The 19,507-nt window shown below is 53.0% G+C and overlaps 1 long non-coding RNA gene across 1 annotated transcript; it reads left to right on the top strand.

Annotated features, from left to right (window-relative positions):
- Positions 1-15,778: 15,778 nt before the first annotated feature.
- LOC107976815 (uncharacterized) lies at positions 15,779-18,045 on the top strand. The gene is made up of 3 exons (XR_008537201.2): positions 15,779-15,921; positions 16,494-16,558; positions 16,658-18,045. It is a non-coding gene; the product is annotated as an uncharacterized LOC107976815 (long non-coding RNA).
- The last annotated feature ends 1,462 nt before the right edge of the window (positions 18,046-19,507 follow it).

The raw sequence follows: 19,507 nt of genomic DNA, 5'->3' as shown, positions 1-19,507 counted from the left end.
TGGTCTTTCCTCCTTTTTCTCTGTGATGGAGCCAACAGGAGGCTTCAGGGAAGCACGTTCGACGCTGCCGATGGGGTGGAGGTGGGTGTATTCCATCCCTCCCTGCTGCCCCTCCAACTGTGCCCTGGCCCCAGCTTCCCATCTTCTTTATCCACGACATTCCCGCCAGACAACTCTAACCTCCAGCTCAGGTCTGAGCACGTCCATCCCCCGCCCCTGTTGGCGGCTTAAGAAACTGGCTGCAGAAGTGAGGATGACGCGTCATGGAGGCTGCTGAGTCATGGCCAGATCCCACTTTGGGGAGACTGAGCTCTAGAACTCAATGTCCCTGACCTCTCTCCCCCTCCTGCTGGCCTCTGACCTTCCCACGTTTGCTGTCCCTGTTCCTGCATGAACTTCCCTCCTCCCTCCCTCAGAGCCTCCTCCCTTGGTTCCTGCGCGGGCAACTCTGGTGTTTGGAATTATTGGAATTAGCACCTCCTTCCTCTGACCACCCCTCTTCCCTGCCCTCTGCACTGCATTTGCCACAGTGACTGCGTGATGAGCACATCCCGTCACCGCCATGTTCCCAGAGCCTCGAGCAAGGTGGGGCCCGGCCACTTTACTCCATGGGGTGGGGCAGGCCTGGTAGATGGAAAAAATCAGACCTAGAGAAACTGAGGACCTGACACTGTGGCTCTGCGACATCCAGCTGTGTGGCCTGGGGCGGGTCAGTTCGACGCGCTGAGCCTTGGTTTCCTCATCCGTCAAAGGGGCTAATAAGTGATGTTGTGAGGTGGTTGTGATGACTGGGGGGTCGCGCATGGACTGTGGGGAGCCCTGAGCCTGGTGTGTACCAGCGCTGGTGCTCATGACCACATCACCCCCACTTTAGGGAAAGGAGGGCAGCTGGTGTTCAATCCCCACCCCTCTGCACTCCAGCAGGGACGCAGGCAGGACACCATCAGCTGAGCCTGTGTCTCCTCCTGTACAGTGGGGACAGCAACACCAGCCGCTCCAGGCTCTTTGTATGGGAGACAGGGGCTGTAAAATTTCTAGCTCAGGGCCGAACACCTAAAAGAGATGCAGTAACCGGCTGTGGAGATGACATTGCCAACTGCTCAATAGAAATATGGCCTGAATGGATTTTCTCTTCATCACGCTGCTTCTGTGCAGAAGACCTGGAAAGGAGCTAACATATATCTTATTTACATATATGCGTGTGCACACACACAGGCACATGGCTGTGCAGAGGGCCTGGAGAGCAGCTAGTGTGCTGTCTCACTAACACGCATGCACACATGAACCGACATGGCCAGACACACACACAAACACACATGTGCACACGTACACACCTGCATACATGCACACATAAGCAGTCACGTGCACACATGCACACACTCACACGCACACACAGCGTGCAGAGAGGAGGTGCTTTGAGAGAGGTCAAGGGCCGGCAGTGGTTGCTGGCTCAGGAGGGCTGTGGCTGACCCAGGGAGAGAAGATGGATGGGCCATGCGTTGAGGCCTCTGTCCCCAGCTGTACATTTGCCTGAAACTGCAGGGGCAGCAATTTTCTTTCCAGGCAGTTTGATGTCGGTTTCTTTCAGGGCTGAGCTAAGCGTTCTCAATGGGGAAGAGTAGCAGCTGAGGGGCCTTTTCCCTGGAAAGGTCAGAGAAATCCCATGGCAAGGGAAGCCCTGGGCTGGGTGAGGGGGTGGGGCTATGCATGCTTTGTAAGGCTTAGGGGACATCCCACGTGGGAACAGACATTGGAGCAGGTCAGGAGCTCAACTGTAGAGGTGTAGGACTCAAAGGGGAAGGGGCCGGAGCTTGTTGAAGTTACAGATTCCTGCCTCCTTCCTTCAGGGATTGTGATGAAGGGAGCCTGGGCAGGACCCAGGAATCTGTATTTCCACAGCCTCCCCGGGTCATCCTGATGCAGGTAGCTCCAAGTCCAACAGGCTGATAGGATATTCTTCATGAACTGCAAAGCCAAAATCAAGTCTGCTTTTTTTCTGTGATGGAGATTAGGCTTCCTTGAAACTCTGCAGTGAATTCTGCCACTCAAAGCTAAGCATTGCTATCTCGTATCCTTCTGTCTATGAAAAGAACTGGTCCAGGCAACTGTCAAGAGGAGCAGTTCAGTTTTCACATCCATTTCCCAAGGCCTCGTCCTGCGCAGGACCAAGAGGGTGGTCTAAATGTATTTCTTCATTAGAGGCTCCAGTGAGATGGGGGACCAGGTTGAGGTGGAATTCAGCTGTGTGTCACAGAAGCCTGACCACGGGGGCTTGTCCAGATTCAGATTTATTTTTCCACGGAACAATAAGTCCAGAGGCCTGCCGTCATGCCCACTGTGGTGACTCCAGAGGAACAACACGGACGCAGGCTCCTTCATCGTCCCACTCTCAGCCCCATGGCCACAGAACAGCTGCAGTGCCCCGGACATCATTCACATTCTAGGCTGTTGGAAGGGGAAAGGGTAAAAGACAAAAGATGTGAGCAGCTGAGTCTGCTTCCTCTAATGAAGAAACCAGCAGCTTCCAGGAGCCCCCCACAGTAGACTTTTGCTTACATCTCATCACTGGAACTGGGTCCCATGGGCAGTCCCTGCGTCAGTGCTGTGTAGATCTGAACACCGGCAGCCAGGCCTGCTGCACCAAACTGTTGCTGCCAAGGAGAAACGAGAGGAGAGATACTGGGTGCGTACCTGCCATGCTGTTCCCGGAGGACAGCCCCCTCCTCACGTCACAGGATGGAACACAGATCATTAGGGTCTGCATTTGTCTGACATGCGGGCGTTTTCTTCTGGCGAAGAAAATCTGACTTCCGGCCAGGCACAGTCGCTCTCGCCTGTAATCCCAGCACTTTGGGAGGCTGAGGTGGGTGGATCATCTGAGGTCAGGAGTTCAAGACCAGCCTGACCAACATGGCAAAACCCCGTCTCTATTCAAAATACAAAAATTAACTGGGTGTGGTGGCACGTGCCTGACATCCCAGCTACTCGGGGAGGCTGAGGCAGGAGAATCGCTTGAACCCGGGAGGTGGAGGTTGCAGTGAGCTGAGATCGCATGGCTGCACTCCAGCCTGGGTGACAGAGTGAGACTCTATCTCAAAAAAAAAAAAAGGAAAGAAAGAAAGAAAAAAGAAAAATAGAAAAGAAAATCTGACTTCCTCGAAGCCCCTCCCTTTGGTTGCACAGCCACAAGAAAGCCCCTCATCCTCCCGAAATTGCTTTATCAACAGCGTGGAAGGGAGCAGGAACAGGTACCTCGGTCATGCACAGGGAACACTTAGCATGGGCCTGGCACGGGGCGTCCGATGATGACTGTAGCTGGCATTCTGTTGCTCACATCAGAGAGCTGCATTTACTTTTGTGTTGGATGAATCCACCGTTGCAGAGGCTCCCGGTGCCACCAGGCCCCCCAGAGACAACGCATCTTCTCCCCAGCTTTGAATGGGACTTACCTATCTTGGAAAAATATGCAATTTTCATTCCTTGGCAATAACCAGATTTTAGACTTCCACAAGCTGCATGTGGAAGTGAAAACTGGATTAAAAGGAGTAGGGACAGAGGTCTCCAGAAACTTAGGAAAGGTCTCAAGTTTCATTAGCACTGCCTGGCAAGCTCAGCATTTTCTCCTCCACTGCGGGCCTCTGGTTTGCAGCCTGGTGGTCAGTAAAGTGTGAGCATGGGATGATTCTCCCGCCTACGCAGAGCTCTGACCATGCTTCCTCAGGTGCTGGCAGGGCCCTGGAAAGGCAAAAGCAGCAGCAACGCCCAGAGGCCCGAAGTCCGAGAGCCCGCGCCTCAGTGGGATCTGTCCATGGTGCTGACCTCCCAAGCCGCCTCAAGGTCTTAGCTCCAAGAGGCCAAGAATTTCCCATCTTCTCCAGCTCTATCCACGTGACGGCGTGACCCCACTCTCCGAGTTGATGAGGCCTGTGGGGCAGAGCCCAAGTTGGATGGAAGGGAACGAGCTAATCAATTAGGAATGTCTGTGAAGAGCGAGCGGGAGGACGTGAGAACAGCCTCCCACGTGGCTCCAAGTCAGCCGTTCCTCTTCCAAGGCTTCCAGGCAGAAGAGCTGGGGTGCTATCTTTGCTTCCATTTTCAAAGAGGGAGACTCTACAAATAGATCCTTTAGAGGGTCAGAGCTCAAATCCAATTTAAAGCCCACTCTAGGATTTGAGATGAGAGAGAATGTTGTTATGTTAGTCTCTCCTCCCAAATGGCCCTGTTGGAGATTTTTTACTACTTCACTCCTCCCTCCCTCTCTTCCTTCCTTCCTTCCTCCCTCCCTCCCTCCCTCCTCCATTCTTTCCTTTTCTTTTGTCTTTCTGTATCTTCATAACAGGATGCTTCATAAAAATTGCTTGGGCACCCACTGCTTCTCCAGCATGAGTCTGTGCTAGGCTCATGCTGAATGCTCCCCATACACTATCTCATGTAATCCACAGCAACCCTGGAAGCCACTATTATTACCTCCCCATTTCATGGATCAGGGAGTGTAAGTCCCAGCTCAAGACTGCAGAGCCGATGGGTAGCAGAGCCAGGGTTCAAACCTAAAACTTCCTGACAGCAAAGTCTGAGCTTATATCCATCTTGCCATAATGGTCCTTTAACTTGTTTTTAGAGATGGGGTCTCACCCTGTCGCCAGGCTGGAGTGCAGTGGTGTGATCTCAGCTCACTGCAACCTCCGCCTCCCAGATTCAAGCGATTTTCCTGCCTCAGCCTCCTAAATAGCTGGGAATAGAGGTGTGCACCACCACACCCAGCTAATTTTTGTACTTTTAGTAGAGTCGGGGTTTCAACATGTTGGGCAGGATGGTCTTCATCTCTTGACCTTGTGATCTTCCTGCCTCGGCCTCCCAAAGGGCTGGGATTACAGGCGTGAGCCACCATGCCTGGCCAACATTTTTTAAGTTCCAAAATGGTAATTGGAAAATGAAAAAAAAAAAAAAAAGAAGAAGAAGAAGAGAAATCAGCTATGTTATTTCATGGAAAGAGAAACTTAATTAGAAATGTGATCTGTCAAAAAGTTTTCTGGTCGGTCTGGAATACTGCCTGAAGCTCAGGGAGAGGTGCTGGGATGGGGCCGAAGAGATTATCCGGAGCTGGAGCCCCAGGCAGTTTTGTTTGCCGTTCTCGAGGTTCAAGCAAGACCTGCGTGCGGAGCCACTATCTTCTGGGAGCGGAAGTGGAGTTATTAATGTCCTCTGGTCCTGGAATTGAGACTGATGCATGCAGGGTGACTTGTCCTCTGAGTAAAAGTGTCCCATCTCACCTGGAGAATGACCCTGAATAGGGTGATGTGACTGAGGAGAAGATCTGAGATGGATCTTTGTGAAAAGCAGGGACAATTGGGAAAATCTGAGGCTAATTAGCCCTTCCCAGCCTCAGGCTGCAAGTCCGGAGTTACACATGAAGGCACATCGGGTTGGCAGGCTGGGGAACCACAGGCATGTTTTTACGCAGCTGAGAGGGGGTGGAGCCTCCCAATGCTCTGGAAATACCCGTTTCCCCTGTTCATTCATCTTAGGAGACCGGAGCCTGAGGATGAAAGAGTTCCATCCCCAAGGCTGGCCTCTCCTGCCCATAGCTAGAGCCCTGAGACACGGGTACTCCACAAGCTCTGGGACTTGGATCTTCATGCATGCACTCCTCCTTTGGAGTGGGGAGATGGTGAAGGTTTGTGTTAAATTTGCTCCAGATGTCCTTAGGCATCCAGACTCCTGCAAGGAGCTTGTTCAAAATCCCGAGGATGAAAAACTGCTGTCTCTCCAGGCAAGATGCACATTCTTCACCATGACGATTCACAGAATCCCACTAGACACCAAGAAACTCTGCTAATGCTGACTCCAGCGAAGGGGCAGGCTCTGCCACAGCTGGTGCCACTAAGTCCTAGGGTACGAGAGTCTGTGCAACCAGGCTGCATCCCCTGGCTCCACTAAGCCGAATACAGACAGAGGCTCTGCACACTCGCCCCATCCAGCAGAGGATGCCCATGGCGATCATTTTAGTGCTTATCATGGAGGGCAGGCTGATGGGTCAGCGTGGCCATCACAGCTTCAGGGAGATGTTCAAAAAGGCTGGAGCCAAGTGGGCAGGGGATGGGGAAAGGAGGGGCTGTCTGGAGTGAGACAGATGTGCTATGAACCTTGTCACTGCTGCTGGCTCTTGGAGTGACCTTGGACAATTCCCTTGTATTAGCTGAGTCTCTGAATTTTGCCTGTAAATACAGAGCGCCCACTTAGAGGGGCAATTGGGGTTCACTGAGTTTGTATAGCACCTGGTCCATGTGAAATGTCCCCTCCCCTCCTGGGGTCTCTCCCTGGGTAGGAGGGAAGCTGATTATGATGGTGATAGCTGACTGTTACCCAGCACAGGTGTAAGCCCCAGGCCCTTCACCTGGATGGCCTCACCCTGACCTTTCACCCACTCAATAAGGGAGGTGCCCTTGTTAGCCCCATTTTATAGATGGGGAAACTGAAGCCCCAAGGGACGAAGAGAACATCCTTTCTGGTCATTTCCACGCCCTCAGGACCCCACCCTGCTTCTTCCAGAGTAGCTCTACTCTCCTCTGCTTCAGATCAGTCTGGAGAAAAAGAAATTTCTGCCACTAACAAAGCTGGAGAACCACGGAGCTCCAAACGCCTCCATTTTAAAGGCAGGGAAATTGAGGCACAGAAAGATAGGGGATTTAGCCAAATTGTACAGGGACATAGGATAAGACTTGACAAGTCCCAAAGACCTGTGGGACTGGAGAGCCCAGCTGGTCTTTGGGTGTTCAGCTGTCTGATGACCACTGGGACCTGGAGCCCAGGGTGCCTCTTTGCAGGGCCAATGCTGGCAAGGAAGGAAGGCGTGTGTGTAAGATACGTGTGCATGGGGGGACGACTGGCTGTCAAAATCATTCACGGGAAACACCCCCTGGCTTCCCCGCCTCCCACACCTTCATTCCAGGTCCCTTCGTCAGACATCCCTGTATCTGCAGATTGTCCCCCATCAATGAACACAGAGCCAGGGCAGGCACTGCCCAGCTCTCAAGGACGTCGCAGTCTGGTGCAGAAAACAGATCTGTACCCAGATACTCATCTGCAAGTGACACCACGTGCCAGGCCCTGTGCAAACGCTGGCTCCACTTTAGGAAGGCGCTGTCCGTGTTCTGATTTTACTGAGGGGGGAAAGGAGGCTTGGAGATTAAGTAGCCAGCCAAAAGTCCTGCAATTAGTAGATGGCAAAGCTGAGCTTCAGAGGTTGTAGGGGTGGGTTGCCCCTACACACCTGTGGGTGTTTCTCGTAAGGTGGAACGAGAGACTTAGGAAAGAAAAAGACACAGAGACAAAGTATAGAGAAAGAAATAAGGGGGCCCGGGGAACCAGCGTTCAGCATATGGAGGATCCCGCCAGCCTCTGAGTTCCCTTAGTATTTATTGATCATTTGTGGGTGTTTCTCCAAGAGGGGGATGTGTCAGGGTCACAAGACAATTGTGGGGAGAGGGTCAGCAGACAAACACGTGAACAAAGGTCTTTGCATCATAGACAAGGTAAAGGATTAAGTGCTGTGCTTTTAGATATGCATACACATAAACATCTCAATGCTTTACAAAGCAGTATTGCTGCCCGCATGTCCCACCTCCAGCCCTAAGGCGGTTTTTCCCTATCTCAGTAGATGGAGCATACAATCGGGTTTTATACCAAGACATTCCATTGCCCAGGGACAGGCAGGAGACAGATGCCTTCCTCTTGTCTCAACTGCAAGAGGCATTCCTTCCTCTTTTACTAATCCTCCTCAGCACAGACCCTTTACGGGTGTCGGGCTGGGGGACGGTCATGTATTTCCCTTCCCACGAGGCCATATTTCAGACTATCACATGGGGAGAAACCTTGGACAATACCTGGCTTTCCTAGGCAGAGGTCCCTGCGGCCTTCCGCAGTTTTCGTGTCCCTGGGTACTTGAGATTAGGGAGTGGTGATGACTCTTAAGGAGCATGCTGCCTTCAAGCATCTGTTTAACAAAGCACATCTTGCACCGCCCTTAATCCATTTAACTCTGAGTTGACACAGCACATGTTTCAGAGAGCATGGGGTTGGGGGTAAGGTTATAGATTAACAGAATCTCAAGGCAGAAGAATTTTTCTTAGTACATAACAAAATGGAGTCTCCTATGTCTACTTCTTTCTACACAGACACAGTAACAATCTGATCTCTCTTGCTTTTCCCCACAGAGGTGGTGATCCAGGCCTCCCTCTCCACGCATGTGGGGCCACAGTCTTCAGATACTGGAGGCAGGAGGACAGAGCTGCCAGCACGGAAAGGAGGGACACCAGCAGCTGGGCCCTCTGAGTGATTGCCACCCCCATGGCTGGGAGGCAGAGCCCAGCGGCCTCACTGCCTTGAAGAATCAGAGACCAGGGTTCTGAAAGACCAAGGTGGCTGGGGTTTGCAGAGCAAAGTACCAGGGAGCAGGGTGACGCACAGACAGAGGTCCCAGGGCTTGCAGGAGGGCTTCAAGCCGCTGGCAGTGCTCCTATCTGCACATGTCTATATGAAACTGCACACGGACGTGGACAGAACCCCTGGAAAGCAGGAAGCCAGACAACTCCCAGAACTCACATGGTCTGGGAATAGCTCAGATTCTCCCAGCCAAGTAGGATGCAGCGGCAGGTAGCAGCCTTAGGAAGGTAGCACCCCAGTCCCAGACTAAAGGCTGCTCCCTACCTACCCTAAAAACATGTAAAGAAAGACTTGAAAGGGGCAGATGGACGCCGAGTAACTTCCCTGAGAATCAAGAGAAAGTCCCACACTCTTTAAAGGATGAAAACGAAGTTTGTAATTGTCAACATCCCATCAAAAATTACTTGGCAACAAAGAAGCAAGAAAATATAACCCAACACCAGGAGAAAAATCAACCAACAGAAGCGGACCCCAAAATAACACAGATGATCAAATCAGCGGAGAAAGACATAAAAATAGCTACTATAAATAGCTTCATATGTCCAAGAATATAGAGGAGAATGTGGAGATAATGAGGAGAGAGATGAGAGGTAAAGACCCATGGGGATGAAAAATACACTAGCTGCCATAAGATACAATAGAGGAGGTTATCAGCCAATTAGACGGTACAGAAAAGAGAAGGTCAGTGAACTGAAAAATGTCACTTGAAGACGCTGTCCAGCTGAAGCACACAGAGGAAAAAGACAGGATAAAAAAGCACACGGGTGTGAGCTGTGCGATCCCACACAGTGACGGAACACACTGGATTCAGGGTCTCAAAAGGAGGAAAGTAGGGAAAAAATATTTGAAGAAATAATCGCTGAAAATTCTCTATATCTGAAGAAAATGATAAAACCCAAAGATCTAAAGATCTCAATGAAGCTTTAGAGGTACGTACACAAAGGAAATCAAACCAAAGCGTGTCGTAATCAGGCAGGGCATGGTGGCTCACACCTGTAATCCCAGCACTTTGGGAGGCCGAGTTGGGTGGATCACTTGAGGTCAGAATTTAGAGACCAGCCTGGCCAACATGGTGAAACCCTGTCTCTGCTAAAAATACAAAAACAAACAAACAAACAAAAATTAGCCAGACATGGTGGCACGCACCTGTAATCCCAGCTACTTGGGAGGCTGAGGTTGGAGGATCGCTTGTACCCAGGAGGCAGAGGCTGCAGCAAGCCGATATTGCACCACTGCACTCCAGCCTGGGCAACAGAGAAAGACTCCACCTCACAAAAAAAAACGAAAAGAAAAGAAAAAAAAAGCATGTTGTAATCAAATTGCTAACAGCCAGAGACTTTAAAAAGGCTAAAAGCAGCCAGAGATAAACAAAGGAACACGAATAGGAAGGACATCAGACTTCTCACCAAAACTCATGCAGGCCGGGAGAGCGTGAAGCAGCATCTTTCAAACACATAAATGGGGGGAAAGCTGCCAACCTAAGATTCCATACCAGAGAAAATATTTTTCAATAAAGAAGGTGCAGGAAACATTTCTTAGACATATAGAATAGGAAAACTATTGCCAAAAATGTGAAAGAAAATTCTTTAGGCAGAAAAAAAAAATGATGCTAAACGGAAATTTGAATCTGCACTAAGGATTGAGGAGAGCCAGACAGGATCACTCTGTGGGAAATTATGATTTTCTCATTGCTTTGCTCTCTCTGAAATACAATTGTCTGTTTATAGCAAACTTATTAAAAGCTTAGGGCGGGGTTTATAGCACAGGGAAGTGAAATGATCACAGTGGTAATACCAAGGATGGTTGGGGGGGGGTGGGGGGGAATGGGCACAGGTGCCTCAGCCCGACCCTCATTAGGTCACAGTGATAACACCAAGGACAGGGGTGGAGATGGGCACAGGTGCCTCAGCCCAACCCTCACGCGATCACAGAGGTAACACCAAGGACGGGAGGGGAGATGGGCACAGGTGCTGCAGCCCGACCCTCACGCGATCACAGAGGTAACACCAAGGACGGGAGGGGAGATGAGCACAGGTGTTGCGGCCCAACCCTCGTGCGATCACAGAGGTAACACCAAGGACGGGAGGGGAGATGGGCACAGGTGCTGTGGCCCAACCCTCATGAGATCACAGTGGTAACATCAAGGAGAGGAGGGAAGATGGGTACAGGTGCCATGGCCCAACCCTCGTGAGATCACAGTGGTAACATCAAGGAGAGGAGGGAAGATGGGTACAGGTGCCATGGCCCAACCCTCGTGAGATCACAGAGGTAACACCAAGGATGGGGGTGGAGATGGGCACAGGTGCCATGGCCCAACCCTCGTGAGATCACAGTGGTAACATCAAGGAGAGGAGGGAAGATGGGCACAGGTGCTGTGGCCCAACCCTCATGAGATCTCAGTGGTAACATCAAGGAGAGGAGGGAAGACGGGTACAGGTGCCATGGCCCAACCCTCGTGAGATCACAGAGGTAACACCAAGGACGGGGGTGGAGATGGGCACAGGTGCCATGGCCCAACCCTCGTGAGATCACAGTGGTAACACCAAGGACGGGGTGGAGATGGGTACAGGTGCCAGGGCCCGACTCTCGTGAGATCACAGTGGTAACACCAAGGATTGGGGGGGAGATGGGCACAGGTGCTGTGGCCTAACCCTCATGAGATCACAGTGGTAACACCAAGGACAGAGGGGGAGATGGGCACAGGCGCTGCGGCCCGACCCTCATGAGATCACAGTGGTAACACCAAGGACAGAGGGGGAGATGGGCACAGGCGCTGCGGCCCGACCCTCGGGAGATCACGGCGGTAACACCAAGGACAGAGGGGGAGATGGGCACAGGCGCTGCGGCCCAACCCTCATGAGATCACGGCGGTAACACCAAGGACAGAGGGGGAGATGGGCACGGGCGCTGCGGCCCAACCCTCATGAGATCACGGCGGTAACACCAAGGACAGAGGGGGAGATGGGCACGGGCGCTGCGGCCCAACCCTCATGAGATCACAGCGGTAACACCAAGGACAGTGGGGGAGATGGGCACAGGCGCTACGGCCCGATCCTCATGAGAAGTGGCGCAGTGTTACGTGAAGGACGACTGTGTGTGGTGAGTTAAAAATGTAAGTGATGAACTCTGTGACAACCGCTGGAAATGTTCGAAGGAAACAAGCGGAGTGTCCTGACTTCAGAGTCCCTGCTGTGACCCCTGGGGCTGGCCTGCTTCCTGGTGAGACCTTTGTGCCGGGGGACACGGGACTCTGTCATACAGAGCTGTTAGCTCTGAATTTTTCTTGGGATGTGGGGACAATCACGAAAGGCTTTTTATCTTATTTTTTACTTATTTTATTTTATTTTGAGACAAGGTCTCACTCTATCACCCAGGCTGGAGTGCAGTGGTACAATCAGGGCTCACTGCAGCCTCAATCTCCTGGGCTCAAGCAATCCTCCTGCTTCAGCCTCCTGAGCAGCTGGGACCACAGGTGCACACCACCACACCTGGCTAATTTTTGTATTTTTTGTAGAGACTGGGTCTCGCTTGCTGGTCTCAAATTCCTGAGCTCTAAGCGATCCTCCCACCTTGGTCCCTCCAAGTGCTGGGATTATATCGGCATGAGCCACCACACCAGGCCAGGGAAGGCTGTTTAAAGGTGACGTTTGAACGGTGTCAGAAAAGCGAGTCACTTTCCTGTTTTTGAGCAATGGAGAGGGTGCAATGCATTCTTGTTTGAGAAGATGGCTGATCAAGGATGCAGAGGTGAGAAAAGTATGAGAAAAAGACAGCCTGCTCCTGCGTGGCAAGCCTCAGAAAATGGCCAAAATCTGGAAATGCAGCTGGGGTCAGAGGTCAGGTCAAAGGTTGCCATTGGAGGAGCCTAAACTCCTCCTGAATTTTTCTTTCTCATGCTGCAGACATAATTTTTATTAACATGGCATCTCTGAGAGGCAGGCTGGAGACCTTCTGCTTTACAGAAAGGGACATGGAGAACAGGATTGCCTTACACACAAGACATCTGGAAGCGGAATTCATATCTATTGATACCCCAACCAATGCAGTTCCCACGGGATCATCCGTAGATACATTCCAGGCAGTGGCCTCTCTCTGGTGACAGCACACTTCCTCCACCAGCTTGGAACCTGGCACCACCGTTTCCAGGCTGGCGTTTCTTGAACCTTCCTGTTTGCCTAGGCCGTAATTGAGACATCACCTTCGCTTCATTCCTGATCCACCCCAGGAGAAGTTTCATCATAGGATCTTCACACCCTCATTAATCTCTCATCTAATGCAGTGAGTTATGAATTGTAGAATATTGTACTGTACAATATCTTGTTCCATCCACAGGATTCGAGTCCTGTGAGGAGGAGGCCGGGGGCTCCGTGTCCTGCATGGGGGAAGGAAAGGCGGGGGAAGGGGGTGGGATTGGGGACAGGCCCTGGGTGCTCATTCTGGCCGAGCCTCCTACACCCGGGCAAGCTCACCCGTCGGCAAGTTCACGCCAGCAGACTGTGTGGAGCTCCCCTTGCCAGCCCATGCCACAGCATCGCCTCGGGCCCAAGGATTGATGATGGACAGAATGCACCTTACAAACACCTCAGCTTGGCAGCCAGGGGCCTTGTGTGCCTAGAGCCTGCATGGGGATGGGTGAGGGAGAGAGAAAGTCAGAGCTGGATGTGTAGCTGGTTGGGAGCCCCGAGGGTTCTCAGCAAGGGAGTGACTGCGTTCTTCCCAGGCAGGAAGGTGGGTTGTCTTCCTGCCGCCAGGCCTCAGCCCCAAATTCCTCAGGCCTGGGCAGTGGGAGGAGGCGGGGAGCCTCTAAACTCTGTCACCCTGTGGCTAGCGTGACCGACTGGCCCATCCTCAGTCACTGGTTTCAATCAGAACCTTCTGATGCTCCAGCGCCTCCTTCCCAGTTGGACCACCGAGGCGAGGTGCAGGGAGAGGCGCTTGCCCACCCCGCGCACGCGTCCACGTCACGCACAGGGCGACGCCAAGCTGTGGTGAGTGGTCAGGGATGGCCGAGGACAGGCGGGCCAGGGCTGCAGGGACCTCTGAGTTGCCCAGGGCAGGAAGAAGCAGAGAGCGCTTCCACACTTAACTGAGAACAGGGCATTTTTCCACGGAGCCTCCCAGGGGACCGGTGCTTCTGAAGCGTATTTCAGGAAATGCTTTGGTTGTGTTTGGACGCCAGCCCTGGAGAAGGTTATCTGACATCCCTGGGCAGTCCAGGTGGGTCATTTTTCCTTCTCAACCATGAGCACCCGGCCAGAGAAGCCAAAGCCCAAGGCCCCCATCCAATGGGTCGCCTAGAACTCATCCAATGAGTTCTAGGGGGCCCCCAGGGACAGCCCGAGCTCCGAAGGCCTGGCTTCTGCCTGCGACTCCACCACCCTGGCTTTAAACTACACACCCAGGGCATTTGTTTTGGAGGCTAGAGCCTGTATTCATCATTGCTAATGTATTTTCTTGGGAGGGGATGTGCTGCAGCTATCTATAAATTTAGGAGGTGTGGAGATGGATCCGCGTGTCAAGAGCGCGGCAGTTGGCAAGGCTCAGAGAGAGACAGATCTCCAGCTCGCTGCTGAGAGGCAGCTCATTTATTTGGGGGCTAAGGAGGGAGATGTAGGGGACTGAGCCTCCCATTTATCTGAGAATGCATCATACGCTTCCTCACCTTCCAAGTACCTGGGACTGGGCTGCCCTCGTCTCTGGGGCCCCACAGCCTGCCAGGACCAAGGGGAGGAATAGGCACAGGTGGATGGCCAGCAAGGAGCTCGAGGAAGGCAGCAGCCCAGATGCCTGGCACTTAGGGCACCAGTGCTGGTTCCTGGTGCTCAGCAACTGCCCTGCTGCACGACCCTGGAATTAAGGAATCAGAAAACCATGGGATACCAGAGAGAGGCTGTGGCTGATCATTATTCAGCAAATCCTCCCTCCCTCCCACCCCTCACCTCCCAGGGAGGAGCTCTTTCCCCTCCTGTTATGGCGAACTTGGCCAATGGGACCTGACATCCAGTGGACCAGCTGTCATCCTTAAGAGGCCTCCCCCATGTCCATCATCCACAGGAGTGACCTACCTCATGCCCCAGCCAGCGGCTGCCCTTCCCACCTGGCCCCAAGCGGGACCCATGGAGTCAATTTTCTGGTGCAGAGCGAGAGGCTCCACTGACTGAAATTGCTGGTTACCTGGTGGAATCTGGCCCCCTCAGGTAGGACAGGGTGTGCATAGAGGCACTGTTAAGCCCTGCGTCCCCATGCCAAGCCCGTGCCCTGGCCGGGGACTTCATGGCCACCTCCCTGATGCCACTGTCACCGATGCTGGAGGCTCGGTGCTGATTTCTGCCTGCCTGCCTGGGTAGGCGTTGTAACGAGAGGATTAACAGCTTTGACAAGCTGTAAGCTCTCTGACATGCTAATTAGTGTTTTCATGAGGCTGCTGGTGGGGCCTTTAGGGGTGTCACAATACATCCTTCCTGGAGACGGTGACGGGGCTGGCTCATGGAAGGGGGTTGGGGCTCAGCACTTCCCCGGAACACACTTGCAGGGCCAGCAGCTGCCTTTGCTGCAGGGCTCCTGAGGATCTTCAGGACTCGTGGTGGACAGGGGAGTGGAGCAGGCTTTCTCTTTCCTCAGCGGGAGGCAAAGCACCCACCCCGAGGGCTCACTGCAGCCTCGACCTCCTGGGCTCAAGCAATCCTCCTGCTTCAGCCTCCTGAGTAGCTGGGACCACAGGTGCACACCACCACACCTGGCTAATTTTTGTATTTTTTGTAGAGACTGGGTCTCGCTTGCTGGTCTCAAATTCCTGAGCTCAAGCGATCCTCCCACCTTGGTCTCTCCAAGTGCTGGGATTATATCGGCATGAGCCACCACACCAGGCCAGGAAAGGCTGTTTAAAGGGGACGTTTGAATGGTGTCAGAAAAGTGAGTCATTTTCTGTTTTATGCACCTAGCTAGTGTGGGATTTCCTACTGATTCATGCTTTAGATTTTCAAACTGGACCAAGAGCCCCTCCCTCAAGAACCCCTCCAGAGGCTCCCTTCCTCCCCACGAGCCCAGGTCCACAGGCACACACAACCCAGAGATATGATAGGTCAGTTCTTTTGAGTAAAAATTCGCCAAACGCAAGAGGTCTCCTTCAGGAGGGCCCCTTGCAGCCCAGGCCTAGAGTCTTTTGGAGCCCCCAGAAATAGCAGCATCCAAAGAGAGACACAAGAGCCAGATGCCTGCGAGAGGGGCACGGGGGAATTGAGGTGGCCAATGCCTGCGGAAGGGAGGGGATCTCTCTAGCAAACTCCACATCCTTGGTGTTTCTAGTGCTTTCTGCAAGGTGTCATCTCTGTTCCAGGATGTGGCTCTGACAGGCTCCTCGTGGAGCAGAGATAACCAGCTCTGACAAGTCTTCATCCTCCTGCCGCCGGGACCTTGGGGGCGAGCAGCCTGCCTGCTGGGGGCTCACACTCAGGAGGGGCACTGGCAGCAGGGAGAAGGGTCAGTCTCAAGAAATGTGGAAGCAAAAACTGGGCAGCTTCAGCCCCGGCAGATGCTCCAAAAGGGACAGAACAGGGAGCTTGATGAGGCATGATGGGCGGGGTCATTTCAGATGGGGGCCCTGGGAGGTTCTCACAGCCGCATGTGACTGTGGTTCTGCTGATGACGTCGCCTGCAAGGAGCCCATTGCTCTGTGGTCCACGGGTCGGGCAGCGGCCTCCATCCTTCCCATCCACCACTGGACAGAACTGGGGCCCCTGGGTCGGGGGCAATGCAGGGTTCACTCAGTGTCCCAGAGCAGGCTGACCCCCCTCCCTCCACAGGCAGAGGAACAAGGGCTGTCTGGGCCGATGAGTGGGATGGGGGTGGCATGTTTTGTGCTAAGTCACTCTGCAGAGGGCAGCTGTCAGTCCCGCTGAGTCCAGCTGGATCTTTGGCTGACCCCACCCCAAGCCGAGGGAGATATTTGCCTACTGGACAGAAGAGTCTGTCCCATGTCAGTCCAGGGCAGTGGAGTGTAGGAGAAATGCTCCTTAATAAGTGAAGACCTGGTGGAATTGTCCCTCCTGCAGGGTCAGAACAGAGCAGGAGCTGCAGGAGATCAAGGTGTCCGCTGGTTCCACATTTTGTCATGCCGGTAAGCATTATTAATTTCACATCTCAGAGCCTATTGAAAAACCGGAAGTGCAGGGTTCGTGCTCAGCAAAAATCTTTTCCCATGCATGGCATTCCTTAGAAAAGGCAAGTTTCGGACGAAGGAAAAGGCCACACGTGGACACAAGGTTCTCTGTTTATCCTGAACGACCAAGAAGACGGGAGCAAGAATGGTTCTGTGGGTTTGGAAATCGATGGTTCTGTTTGTGAAGAAGTAGGAAAATTGCCTGTTACCCTAAGAAGTCTACGGGCCGTGGTCAGAGCTTTAGGCTCCTGATTCCCCACTCGGGTTGAGGTCACCGCTCACCTCTGCAGGTGCAGGCAGGAGAGAGGCAGTGAGTGGGTACAACCGGGCTGTGAATTTGCTGAGGGAGGCATTATAATGACGGCTCACAAATCCAGGCTGGGACCACATCAAGGATTATGGCGGGAGTGGTGTTGAGAGCTGAGCTAGGTGCTTAATTACCGAGGAGGGCAATGTGTGTTCCCTCCCCTTCCCCCCAGACAGCAGGGACAGAGGCGTGAGCCAGCATCACCCCCTCTTGACACAGAGCTGGTCCCTCAACGTAAACCTCAGGGGTCATGACTGATGATTGTAGGAAGTGATGTGCTTGCTCTTCCTCAACGGGAAAGGGGGTCTGAGCCAAGCGGTGGCTCCCAGCAACCACACTGTGACCATAAGAACAGCCAGCTGCAAAACAAAGACAAGACTGAGAAGACAAAGCCGAGAGAACCACAGGGAAGCAGGACCAGGGACCAGATCATGCTGTTCCTGAAACCCGGGGGCCTCCGGTGCCTCCGTTAGAAGAGGAAATAAGCTCGCGTTGTTGTTTGAGCTGGTTAGAGCTGGATTTTACATTTTGTGCGGCCAAAGCCTCCTAACAGAGTTAGATCCTTGCTACGGAGTCCAACTTGCATCCCAGGCTCTGGAAACCCTCTAACGCACGATCCTATTCATCTGCACGAGGGCCCTGTGACCTGGGAGTGATTCATCTTCCATTTTGCAGATGAGGAGACTGGGGCTTAGAGAAGCCAAGAAGCATGGCGTGGCCCGCAGCCTGGAATCCCTGGAGCCAGCGTTGGATGTGGGGCTGCTTGGGCCAGAGTCCTGATCTAATTCACGCTCCCTTCCACCTGGTGCTTAGAAGCCAGAGTGGCCATCCCTGGGGAGAGGAAGTGGATAAGATAAGCTGCCGGCAGCCAGGGGTCCAGACTTCCCGGCGGGGCAGGGGAAGGAGACATCACTGGGAACAAAGCTTTCACCGCTGGCCCGAATTACCTGGTCCCCCTGACAGCCAAGTGGACGGCGGCTGCCGGGGAGCGTCGGTGTGAAGTGTTTGCACGCTGGGGAACAAGACACATCGGCAGCTTCCACTGATGGGAAAATAATGAGGCCACATCGCCCGGCTGAAAAATGTACCTGTCTTCATTATTCCGGCAGAAATGAATAAAAACTTTCCATTTGGGGAATGGAGCCAATTTCCAGCACGGCGCGTGGGGGGAGGTGGGCGAAGAGAGAGCTTGGTTTGCAACTATGTGTCTTCTCAGCATGGCTGCATGGGAGGCATCCGTGGAAGAAAGAGGCGGTGTTCAGAAGTGATGTGGGAGAAATTCAAGGAAATATGCCATTCTGAGTTCAGCCTCCTCTGAACCTCTTCTTAAGTCTCAAATACTGCATGAGTGTCATGTGATGGCTGTAACCCCAGGAACCGAGCCCGGCTTCCAGCAGGGAAGCATCACGGGAGGTCAACAGCTGGCCCCCCTAGCTTGCCCCCAGGGAGCGGGCTTGGCTCCCCTGGGCAAGCCGAAGGGGCTTCCACGGATCCAGGGGCCAAGAAGATTCCTCGTGACCACGCACGTGGGGAGACAGCTCCACACAGAAACCCTACGGATGTTTTGCAGTCCACCCAGCGGCAAGAAGGTGCAAGTGCAATGGAGTTGTCCGCAACCCCAAAGCTCTAAGGAGAGGCTGTGAGCTGAGATTAAAGGGTGGGTGTCTGGGCCTCAAGGGTGCCCGGAGTGTGTGAGTCATGTCTGCTTGGAATGGGGCCCGGGAGCCTTCCTCTCTCACCAGAGGAAGGAGTGAGATGGTCTCCTCTTCCCGAGGACATTGTCAGGGGAGACCTCTTGCGTTCGGCGAATTTTTACTCAAAAGAACTGACCTATCATATCTCTTGGTTGTGTGTGCCTGTGGACCTAGGCTCGTGGGGAGGAAGGGAGCCTCTGGAGGGGTTCTTGAGGGAGGGGCTCTTGGTCCAATTTGAAAATCTTAAGCATGAATCATTAGGAAATCCCACACTAGCTAGGTGCATAAAGCAGAAAGGAATCTGTGATAAATAAAAATCCATCTGTAGAGGAAAAATACCACCTTCATGAAACCCATTATGCATGGAACACATGTTTCATTCTTATGAATTTCAAACTGAACGCATGACATAATCAAAGTGGAAATATGGGGGCTGAACCCTTATCCAAATCACGTCAAGGGTGTATACGAAGTTTTTCAGAGTGCCGGAATCTGGCTTTTACATCCCACACAGCTTGAAATACTTCCGAGACTGTTGGCTGGAGGAAAGTTTGGGGTCTGAGGTTTGTCGTAAGATCTGCCGTAGTCCAAACAATCTTGCTGCAAATGTCAGTGAGGACGCATTTCACAGGAAGAGTTTTTGGCCCAGCAGATGGCTTGACGTGAATCTGTGACCAGACGTCAATCGGTGGTGGCGTCACCATCAATTGGAGCCATCTGAGGTCACCGTGTCCAATGTGATGACAGGAAGAATGAAGAAGGTCAGGGAAGAGGCCCTGGCATTGAGGAGTTCCGGCCCACGTGGTCCCAGCTTGTCATGAGCCCTGCCCACTGGTCCCCAATTGGGTGGACTCCCTGGGCAGGGGAAGAGGCGGGGGTTCAGGGTTCAGGACACTCAGGTGTGGG

This window comes from Pan troglodytes, chromosome 11 (genome assembly GCF_028858775.2).
Source record: "Pan troglodytes isolate AG18354 chromosome 11, NHGRI_mPanTro3-v2.0_pri, whole genome shotgun sequence".
In the NCBI taxonomy this organism is placed as follows: domain Eukaryota; kingdom Metazoa; phylum Chordata; class Mammalia; order Primates; family Hominidae; genus Pan; species Pan troglodytes.
Note: the sequence above shows the minus strand (reverse complement) of the source record. Positions and strands in the feature narration are given on the sequence as shown.